Source organism: Crotalus tigris, unplaced genomic scaffold (genome assembly GCF_016545835.1).
Source record: "Crotalus tigris isolate CLP2741 ecotype Arizona unplaced genomic scaffold, ASM1654583v1 scf7180000024437.13266115, whole genome shotgun sequence".
Taxonomy (NCBI): domain Eukaryota; kingdom Metazoa; phylum Chordata; class Lepidosauria; order Squamata; family Viperidae; genus Crotalus; species Crotalus tigris.
In genome coordinates this window covers 2,363,632-2,375,688 of record NW_024100606.1, presented here as the reverse complement: position 1 = coordinate 2,375,688, position 12,057 = coordinate 2,363,632, and positions in this window count along the sequence as shown.

Below are 12,057 nucleotides of genomic sequence, written 5' to 3'. Positions count from 1 at the left end.
TCTTTAATTGTAATACACCTTGCTGTTAGCTGTACTCCCAAGTATTTAACTTTCTTCACTATTTGGATGTTTACTTTTTCCATCAGGTCAATTTTCTGTGTATTAGTCATATTTTTAACTATCATTTTTATTTTATCTTTATTGATTTTCAGTCCCTCTACCTCTCCCTATTCTTCTAATATTTCCACCAGTCTTGTACCCAAATGTAGCGGTTCCTCTAAGATAAATACGAGGTCATCCGCAAATGCTTGCAATTTGTAAGTTTCTTTCTTAATATTTAAGCCTCTAATTTGACTTTCCTTTTGCATTATTCTAGTCAGTATTTCAAGAGTTAATATAAACATTAACAGCGAGAGCGGACATCCTTGTCTTGTACGTTTCCTAATTTGGGAGCTTTGTGTCACTTCTCCATTGATTATAACTCTCACCTCTTATTTATCATAAATATAAGGTGACCAACTTTTTTACAATGAAAAGGAGGACACAAATAAATTGAAGAAAAAAATATTGTAAATAAAAGAAACATTTTATTCATTGCAACAATAATACAGACAACTTGCATGTGCAAAGTTTGCCAGTCGGGTGTTTTGGCACACTCAGCAGCAATTCCTATTGGCTTTCGAAAGCCAATAGTAGGAGTAGCACAGCTCATGCAAAAGTTGAAAAAAAAAAAACCACCAAAAAAGGTGCTGGAACGCCGTTCTGAGCATTCTGTGAGGGGGAAAAAAAAAGCCCTGCAGATTAGTCTTCAAATATCAAAAAGGAGGGCATGAAAGAGGACACTTTTTGAGGGAGGACAGAACTTACAAAAGGAGGACTGTCCTCCCTAAAGGAGGACGGTTGGTCATATTAATATATAGTTCTGAATATATTTATAAAATTTCCGCCAAAATCCATATAGTCTAACTGCCTCAACATGAAGTTCTAATTTACGTTGTTGAAGGCTTTTTGTGCATCCAAAAACATCAGCTACTTGTTTTTCACTATGAATCTCGTAGTACTCCAAAATATTCAAAATCATCCGCATATTGTTTTGAATTTGCCTTCGTGGTAGGAAACCATTTTGGTCTGCATGTATAAATTGTTTAGGTATCTTTTTAACCTTAAGATTTATTTTTTGTTTTCCTTATCTATCAGGATGAGCACAGTTTGTTACAGCATTTTGCTCTGAATGCACAATTGCTGGCAGGCAGCCTTGGGCATTTTTCTCCTTGAACAGATACATTTACAAGCTAAAGCAGGAGAATAATACATTGAGAGCAAAACGGAAAACACATTTAAAGTTACAGCTTAGCTTTTTGGTCAGCATAATTTTAAGTTATCTCTGAGCAAACTATAGAGTGCAAACAAGAAAGAATGAACAATGACTGGGTTATACATAAAAGATTATCTCTTGATCGCTTCAATTTGTTAGGACATTTGAAAAAAGGGTGCTGTGTTTGCCAGGGCACTTAAAAGCACATATTATCATTTGCTCCCTTCTTCCCACAAATATCCCTAGTGTTTGCCACCCCCAGGTGTGATAAATGTGAAGCCAGGAGGGACTGCTTTTCAGTTTAACTGGTTCTTCAGAAAAGTCTTCCTGTGGGAATCAGGCGGATGTCCTGGATTATACTCAGACACATATTAAAGATCAAGTTTTTCTGGAAAGCATTTTAATTTATTTGGGGTCATTTGTGTTGTTACTGGTTCTTTTTTTTCCCCTGAGTTGTCATTTTTAATATTCCCAAGGTAGATTTTATGTTTTTAGATTTATCATGACTATTGTAAATTGTCCCACATATGGTACTCATATAAATCCCAGGATTTGGATTGCTTGCAATGTGATACAAATAAAATAAATAAATGTTGGGTAAAGGAAGACAGCTGGATGTTGCACAGGAACCTCTGTTTAGAATTATCTGCTCTTTCTTTTGCGGATGATTATCTTATGTGCACTATCACAGACTAACTCTGCCCACAGTGGGAATTCAATTATGAAGGGCTCAAGGTTGCCACAGCCTTCCATCCATTTGAGGTTGGAAAAATGGGGAACCAGATTACTTGGGGCAATATTCTGACATTGTAAACCCTCCCAGAGAGTGCTGTGAAGCACTATGAGACGGTATATAAGTTAAAGTCCTCTTATTCTCCTTCCTCAACTGCTTATCCCCCTTTTTTCTAGCTATAAATAATTTGCAGTAATTTGTTTTAGTAGCTGAAGAATGGTAACCAGGCCTTACAATCTGATATCCAGTTGAAATAGATGGTGTTACCTACTGTGACTCTGACCCAAAAATTAATCACAAATATCTGAGTGATCTCATGAACTCAAATGATTATCTGTAAAAGAGGCCACTACCTATATGGTTGCCATAGTTCTGGCAATTCTATGATGTCAGAAATCATGGTAAAATGATGTCACAAGCAGACAGAACTTCAACTTGCAGTGGCCTTCTCCTGCAGCCTCCATATGGAATGACATGTGGTAGTTTGGTAACTGCAAAGGGTCACCTCCACTGTAGGCTACCATATTAGAAGGCATCCTTCACTGGAGTCAGACGACAAAGAGAGGATGTGCAGCATGGGATGTGTTGCCACATCTGCTACCCAACTTTTTTTTGTTGGGATCCTTCTGGTGTGTTTTATTAAAAGGCTGGATGGATTCATACTTCTATGCCCAGCCTCAAACATAAATTGTAGAAGGAATACCAAATCTCCAACTTTCGACAATCTGCATATTCAGGAGAAGCTTGGTAATTCCATTGAAATTGACAGTCCATCTATATTAAAATCAGTGAGTAGAATAAATAACCCAAATTCTCATAAATATTTGAATGAAAAGGGGTCTCATGAAAATCTGCTGAAAAGACTGTACAAATCACACAATGACCTACAAGTGGCACCTAAAGCAAAAATAACTGAAAATGCAGAGGAGTCTCAAGAACTGGACATCCAAAAGGCATTACGTATAATTACAAAAACTTCTGGTGAGATCAGACTGGGGACTAAAAGCCCTCTAGAAGGGTTAAAGAGCTACGAGAATATGACACAGAGAGATCACAGGCTTGAAAAATATCCAAGAAAAAAAGACTTAGCAGTTAGACTCCTAACAAACAGGCGAAGATTATCAAAAACCATTGGAAAACTTGCAGGAGAGCAAGTAAAGCCTACTTCAGATACAATGGAAAGATTAAGGATCCAACAGGAAATAAAACAAGAACGTCATGATCTAGGGAAAAATCCAAGGGAAGAAGATTTATTTCTTAAATTTATAACAAAGAGGCGAAAATTTGCAGGAAATGTTGGAAAACTTGCAGGAGAGCAAGTAAAACCGATTCCATATGCAATGGTTGAACAATTGTGGAAGCCTGTAGGGCAACAAGGGCCTATGAAGGATAACAGGCAGCCAAATATGTCTCCCAAAGCAAAAATAATAGCCAATGTAGAGAAAAAGTATGATAACCAAAAGAGAGTGGTTACAGAAATTTTAGAGGTCTATGGAGACATCAGCATGAGGACTAAAAGTCTTCTGGAAAAATTAAGGTTGAATCAGGAAACAAGAAATGACGATTTTGATGTTGTGAGAAATCCAAAAGAAGAAGATTTATTTCTTAAGTTCCTAACAAAAAAACGACAATTTGCAGAAAACTTTGGAATACCTGCAGGAGAACAAGTAAAACCAGTTCCATATGCAATGGTTGAACAATTGTGGAAGCTTGTAGGGAAACAAGGGCCTATGAAGGAGAACTGGCAGCCACAGGTGTCTCCCAAAACAAAAATAACAAATAATGTAGAGAAAAAGTATAATATCCAAAAGAAAGTGTCTACAGAATTTTTGGAAGCTTCCAGTGCCATCAGTTTGAGAAATGGAAGCCCTCTGGAAAGATTAAGGATCCAAAAGGAAATAAAACAAGAAGGTCATGATCTAGGGAAAAATCCAAGAGAAGAAGATTTATTTCTTAAATTTATAACAAAGAGGCAAAAATTTGGAGAAAACATTGGAAAACTTGTAAGAAAGCAAGTAAAACCAGTTCCATATGCAATGGTTGAACAAATATGGAAGCCTGTAGATAAAAAAGGGCCTATGAAGGATAATAGGCAGCCAAAGATGTCTCCCAAAGCAAAAATAATAGACAATGTTGAGAAAAAGTATGATGTCCAAAAGAAAGTGGCAAGAAAATTTTTGGAAACTTCCAGTGGTATTAGCCTGTGGAATGAAAGCCCTCTGGAGAGCTTAAGCAGCCGTCAAGAAAAAAGACAAGAAGGTCATAAACTTGAAAAAAATCCAACAAAAGAAGATTTATTTCTTAGGTTTCTAATAAAGAGGCAACAATTTGCAGAAAACCTAAAACTTGCAGGAGACCACATAAAACCAGATCCATATATAATGGTTGAACAATGGTGGAAGTCTGTAGGGCCAAAAGGGCCTCTGAAGATTAACGGGCAGCCACAATTGTCTCTGAAAGCAAAACTAATAGACAATGTGGAGAAAAAGTATGATATCCAGAAGAAAATGGCAAGACATTTTTTGGAAACTTCCGGTGGCATCACCCAGAGGAATGAAAGCCCTCTGGAAATCTTAAGGAGCCATCAGGAAATAAAGCAAGAAGGTCATGGTCTTGGGAAAAATCCAAGGGAGGAAGATTTATTTCTTAGTTTCCTAACAAAGAAGCAACAATTTGCAGGAAACACTGGAAAACCTACAGGAGAGCAAGTAAAACCGGTTCCATATAGAATGGTTGAAAAATGGTGGAAGCCCATAGGGCAACAAGGGCCTATGAAGGATAACAGGCAGTCACGGGTGTCTCTCAAAGCAAAAATAACAGATAATGTAGAGAAAAAGGATGATATTCAAAAGAACGTGGCCACAGAAATTTTAGAAGTCTCTGGAGAGATCAACCCAAGGACTAAAAACCCTCTGGAAATATTAAGGAAAAATCGGGAAACAATAAAGGACGGTTTTGAGTTTCTGAGAAATCCAAAGGAACAGGATTTATTTCTTAGGTTTCTAACAAAGAGGCGACAATTTGCAGAGAATGTTGGAAAATTTGCAGAAGAGCAAGTAAAACTGGTTCCATATAGAATGGCTGAACAATGGTGGAAGCCTGTAGGATCAAAAGGGCCTATTAAGGTGAACGGGCAGCCACAGGTGTCTCCAAAAGCAAAAACAACAGATAATATAGATAAAAAGTATGATATGGAAAAGAAAGTTGCTACAGAATTTTTGGAAGCTTCTGGTGCCATCAGCCTATGGAATGAAAGCCCTCTGGAAAGATTGAGGAGCCATCAGGAAATCACACAAGATGATCAAGAGATTGGAAGAAATCCAAGGGAAGAAGATTTATTTGTGAAATTTCTAATAAAGAGGCAAGAATTTGCAGCAAACTTTGGAAAACTTACAGGGGAGAAAATAAAATCGGTTCCATATCCAATAGTTCAACAATGGTGGAAGCCTGTAGGACAACAAGGTCCTATGAAGGATAACAAGCAGTCACAGGTGCCTCCCAAAGCAAAAATTACAGATAATTACAACCCTCTCGAAAGATTAAGGAACCATCAGAAAACAAGACAGGAAGATCATGAGCTTGGGAAAAATGTGCGGGAAGAAGAATTATTTTCTAGGTTCCTAAGAAAAAGACGAGGATTTGCAAAAAGCACTCTAAGACTTGCAACAGAACAGGGAAAACTTACTTCACATTTCATGGTTGAAAAAACAGGGGATTCTGAAGCGCAAGAAGAGCCTCAGCAGGTTTCTTCCCTTAACAGGCATCCTCAAGCATCAGTACATTCATTACGGAAGCGCTCAATTTTACATCTTCCAACAGAGCTGCCTCCTTTGACTTATTCTACTGTAGTGGATGGTGGTGGTGAGGAAGAGGCTAGTAAAGTCATCTTTATTCTGAAATCTGGCAATGCATCAGCAAGGCCCAGCCATGGAAATCACAGTGTAATCAGTGAGCAGATAAAAGAGCAAAATACTCAGAGTGAACAAATTATAGATAATATTTTGGAGAAGGGATTTGAATCTCAGGATTCAAGAAGAGAAAATCTTCTTAAACACTTGATAATTGGAGGAAGCAACGCCAGAAGGCCTACTGATGAGGCTAAAACTTTGAATGAACAATTGCCACAGAAAACATTATCTAATGAAGTGTATTGGGAGTATCAGGAAGAAACCACCTCTGCTCCCCTGTTATCTGATTTTTTCTCAACCACCGATAACTCTTTGCTTCAGGGGGATGTCTTTGAAACTGAGGTGCAAATACTCTTGGCACACCTGATCCTCAACGAGCGCATCAGGAATCTAATTTCCCACTTGATCCGTTTGATCAAAGTAGACTGCAGAGAACTGACTATCCAGAACTCTTGTGGTTTTCTCATCTCTAAGATTGGTCTTGTCATGAAATTGTACAGTAAGAGAAAAAACATCCAGGAGGCATCTGCTCTGTTGAAATCCTCCTTGTTTCTGGAGGAAAATGTAAAGAATATGACTACAGCAAGCTCCAGAAAAATGGAGAAACCTTCTGATGAGGTAAAAGCAACCTAGATAAATAGTCCTAAGAGGTGCCCAAATAGCAGTATTACAAGATTTGGTTACTGAGATGTGTCTCTTTTTTTTTTCCCCCAGGAGGCCAAATTGATGAAAACTAATTGCCATTCATTTCTGTAAAGACAATTACTCTTTTTTGAGTAAAAGCCTTGTTAGAATTGTTTATAATAATCCGCAGGTGCAAAGACCACATCTCTGCCTCATTCCCATGCCGCCCTGAGTCCTTTGGGATTGGGCGGCATATAAATATTTGTAAATAAATAAATAAATGTCTGTATATTAGGATAAACGACATGTGTATCGATGTAAGGTTCTTACAAATTGTGATCAGCATCTGGGGAGAGTGATGTATAGTACAAAGCTAAAGTAACTAAAACATAAAAACAAAGAAAAACAGAATGAGGTTCATCAGAATTAAAACAGAATTTCAGATATGATGATTTTAGGAAAGCTGGATTGGTAAAACTTATTGTTTTTAAAGGGTAGATGGGCAAAAATATATTTTTTCCTGAGAAAAAGAGGTTTTATGTGGATTAGAAGAACTGCAGGAGTCTGCAGTATTTCTTTCATAAAGTAGATAATTGGTCATTAAAGAAAATAATACACTGAACAATGGTATAATCAAATGTTTCCTGCACTTTGTTGATGATGATTACAATGATGTATCATTGTTTCTGGTCTGATTTATCAACTTAATTTCTCCTTTTGAATTTTAACATGCTATTTTAAAGGAGCAAAATAAATATTATAAGAAATATCTAAAGATTTTTTAATGCTAAATTTTGCAAACATTTCCTAAACAGCAAAGGAAAATGAACTTGGACAATAGTATATAGTACATATTATCTATATTCACATAATAGTAAAAAAGATTTGCTTTAATTTTTCTAATAACCATACCCAGTATTGCACATAAAGAGAATAATTGTCACTTGTTTACTTAATTCCTGGCTACTTTTTAAAAAATATTTTTTAATCTTAGAAATATGATATCTCTCATGTCCTAGCGGCAATAATACTTTTTCCATTTATATTGATAGAAGTACTAAATTAAGCATTTATCAGTGATTTATGAGGATTTTTGTTAATGTTTTATAAACCTATTTTTATATAATGTATGCTTTTCATTTTTACTGTAATTTTATAATTCCAAAGTGGTTTATTATGAGCATGCATTTATAAGACTGTGCCTATGGTTGTTTTTTTTCCTGATACAGCTATACTTTTTTAACTCAATGGGGATTTTTAGATTTGTGGGGCTAATAGATGATTTGGCATACAGACTTCAGAATCTTCCATCTGTCTGGTATTTAGCAGACAAGATGGATGGTGAAAAAATTACCAGGGAAAGTTACAAGACTTTGTCTTGCCTTGATTTCACCATGAAATGATTAGGGCCTTGGGTATGGCAAAGTATAAACCAACAATAAATTAGGATTCTAAGGTCAAGATAATAATTAATAATAATAATTAAAACATGGTATGGCTTAGTAAACTAACTTCAAGCTATGGGTTTAGATTATAGTTGTTGCTCAATTATAGATATGGGCTAAGATATTCAAATTAAGTAAATTTTAGATTAGCATTATCTGAGAACGAAGCTGTTATAAAATGGTCTGATACATACCGATGAGTAGAAGTTGCCCTTTATGTCATTAGTTGGGATGGAGTAGATGTTGAAATATGATAATGCCTATCTTCCACTTTATTTCACTTGGTTTAACCTTGCAGATAGCAAAGCAGGGAATTTCACAATATGGGCATGGCATCAATTGGCTGTTGGCTGTTTCAGTGACAACGGTGATGGTGGTTATTATTGTAATAATTTTCAAGAACGAAGCTGTTATAAAATGGTCTGATACATACCGATGAGTAGAAGTTGCCCTTTATGTCATTAATTGGGATGGAGTAGATGTTGAAATATGATAATGCCCATCTTCCACTTTATTTCACTTGGTTTAACCTTGCAGATAGCAAAGCAGGGAATTTCACAATATGGGCATGGCATCAATTGGCTGTTGGCTGTTTCAGTGACAACGGTGATGGTGGTTATTATTGTAATAATTTGTTTGATTGAGGTAAGCTAAAATATTTTTCTAGAAATCTTTATATCAGTTTATTAACCTACTACAGTAATGGCGAAACTTTTAGAGACTGAGTGCCCAAACTGCAACCCAACACCCACTAATTTATCACCAGGTGCCAGGTGGGTGTGGCCCACTGGGTGGGTTTGGCTGTGGTGGTCATGGCAGACTGGGTGTGTGTGGCCAAAGTGGGCATGATCACCTCAATGTTGCTTGGGGGAGGGACGCTTCGGGGACGGGGAGGGTTGGGGGAGATCCAGGGGGTCTATGGCAGGTGGGGCGATGGGCAGGAGGCTCATCCGGCGGGGCAAGGATGAGGCAGGGTGAAGCGAGGCAAGGTGAGGCAGGGCAGGGGTGCCATTGTCGCAGGGCAAGGCAAGGCAGGGGCCGGGGCGGCTGCTGCCTGACACCATTGGCCCCTGCACACAGAGGCCAGCAAGTACATGGGTGCTGGGATGCATCCAGCCATGTGGGACCTCAGTGAGTTAGTGGGCGGCTGGTTGAAGAGGACGGTTGCCATCTCCGGGGTATGGCGTGCGTGCCCAGAGAGAGGGCTCTGGGTGCCACTTCGGGCATGCGTGCCATAGGTTCGCCACCACTGACCTACTATATCTCAAAGTCCAATAATGAAAAGATAAACTTCTCCACACTCTCAATATACTGCTTTAGTGAAGAGCTAGCAGTTCTTTGAACACCGTAGTAACTCAGGAAAAGCACATTACTGCAGCCAGGATTTAATAGGATATAGTCAATCTCAAAGAGCCACAGCAGATGTGGCAGTGAGATAGCAACATCACAAGAAAGGATGGGACTGGGTTTTGTAAAATTATTGGTGAGGGGACCAAATAGGATAACCAAATTGGTGTATTAAGCTTGGATTCATTCCATCTCCAGTTCTGATAGGGAACATCCGGCTGGTGGGCTTGATTTGGTCCTTAAGACCTTCTTATGAGACTTACCAAGACCATGTTGGAGACCCCACACCTTTTTACAAAGAGAAGATGGAGAAAAGGAAGAGTTTCTTATTGGAAAGCAGAGAAAAAAAACATAGTTCTCTGTGTCAGTCATTGTTTCTTTTTCCTCACTGTGAAAAATCTTTTACATTTATCCCTCACAACCACATCTCTTTTCGGATTAAACAGATCTATTCTCATCGAGCTGCTAAAAGAATGGAAGGAACCCCTGAAGAAAACCGGTAACTCTTCCCTGGAGACACTTAGTTATTTGCAACTCTCTACTCTGAAAATTCTCCTTATGAGGATCAATCTCAAGATTAGGTGCCAATGCACCTATGAGTTTCACTCTTTAAAAGCAAATTTTAGTTCACAAGATGCTGCATCTAAAAGTTGAAAACACTGAAAATTTCACTGAATAATCTCATTTTTTGCAATCTGAATTTGTATGTTCAAGCATTGGCTTCCTGCTACATTCCTCAACTGGACCCATATCCTTTGTTCCTTAAAACTCTCCTCTTGGCAACTTCAAATTATTTTCAGTACTGAACAAATATTAAACTTGAAATTGCCTGGAGGACATGCATGCTAACGAAGCGTAAATTAAATAAAAACCCCAAAGAAATACGTGGTTACCTGCAACATGTGCTCTTAAAGTTCTGGAGACAATCGCAGGTGTGTTTCAGCATAAGAGGCAAACAAGTGTCCTATTGCCTGCACATTGCTTGTTCGTGCACAGAAGAGTCTTGTGATTGAAAAGGCCTTTTGAGTCCATTTTGAGAAACAGCTATATATATAATAAGAGTTTGTATACTCCTTCAATACAGAAATGTATGCCATATTTGGTTTGAACATTGTCAAAAGGGTTTTATCTAGGCTACGAACTCACTATTTTTTTCTCTTTAATTGTTTCTTTAAGGACATTTCTGGGTAGAAAGAAGAAAGCTATACCTGAAAAACAGGTATGTAAATGCAGAAGCAACCACTGGTGATCTGGCTATTCAATTATCTTATTAAATCTAAAAAACAAGGCTTCAAACTCCCATAAATATTAGAGATGTGGCTTAGGCAGGCTTCAATTACCAAGTCTCAATAATAATAATAATAATAATAATACAAATTAAACTGTGACTGGGTGATGGATTTTTAAAAATTTTGCAAGCTGCCTGGAATCACTTATCAGTGAGTTGGACGATTACATAAATTTATTTAAATAAATAATATAATCCTTTTATTTTGGGAGTATATTAAACTTAGTGAGACTTACTTCTAAGTAAATAGGCTTTAGGACTGGGCTGCAGTGTTTGACATAGGTTGGCTTTTACTTGGTAACTGATGTCTAGAGCCATTTGTTGTGCTCCCTCTAAATGTAGATGTTCCTGTTTTAAAGCCAATCACTGTGTTTTAAAGTCATCTAAGCCAGGCAGGATAATCTCTCCATGTTGACAGTAATGTGGATAAAGATGGCAGTTTCCCAGATGTTCCTCCTGACCTTGCCAGTTTCCGCCGCCTCTCACCATTTCTCCTGGATCCTGTCAGCCAATCAGTTGTCTTCAGGAACAGGAGGCACCTTGATTTTCTCCCCGCACACAAGTCATTCAGAACCACTCTGGCTTCTCTCTGCAGAGGGAGAAGAAGGCAGTTGTCACAGCCAACAGTCTTGAGCCCAGCCTGTCCTACACCTGTGATTTCTAGAGATGACTGACAGTTTGAAATATCCCAATGTATACTATTATGGTATTTAGAAAAAAGAAATGTTTTGAACCATTTTTGGTAGACATTTTTATGACATAGTTCCCATGACCAGAAAAGTATTTATGGAATAAATCACAATGGTTGGATTCACAAAACCTGAAAGGAAAATCTGACGGAATAACCTTCATTCCAGGATCTGGAATTTGAATTTGAGATATAAATAAAATGATAATGCAAACTGAAAATTAAAATCTCAGACTGAAGTTTTATGATCATTTTTCACATCCTTTCCTCATGCTTAGACTCCAGCATCTTCTTTTGAGAAGCCTCTTTGGCTTCAGGAAACTTATCAAGCATTTGATAAAATACTGAAAAAAAGCAGCAGCGATAAATTATACAATGAAGAATCCTCAGAAGAGGAAGAGATATTTAATCGTGCCAACATCAGGTATTTTTCTTTCCTTTTTTCCTCTTTGGCACATATTACAAGAAAGAAACTGACAAAGCATGATGATGATGATGATGGTGGTGGTGGTGGTGGTGGTGGTGGTGATGATGATGGTGCATTCATTCATGTCCAACTCTTGGTGATTCTATGGACCAGGTCTCGCCACATCTTCTATCTTGCACTACTTGAGTTTCTGTCTGCTCTGGTTGATGTCAGCTTTGATGGAGTATGGCCACCATGTTCTTTGACAGCCTGGCTTCCTTTTACTGCTCACTCTTCCAAATGTAATTGCATTCTCCAGTGAATTCCTCACATGACTAGAGGGGGAATCGTCCCATTCTGCAA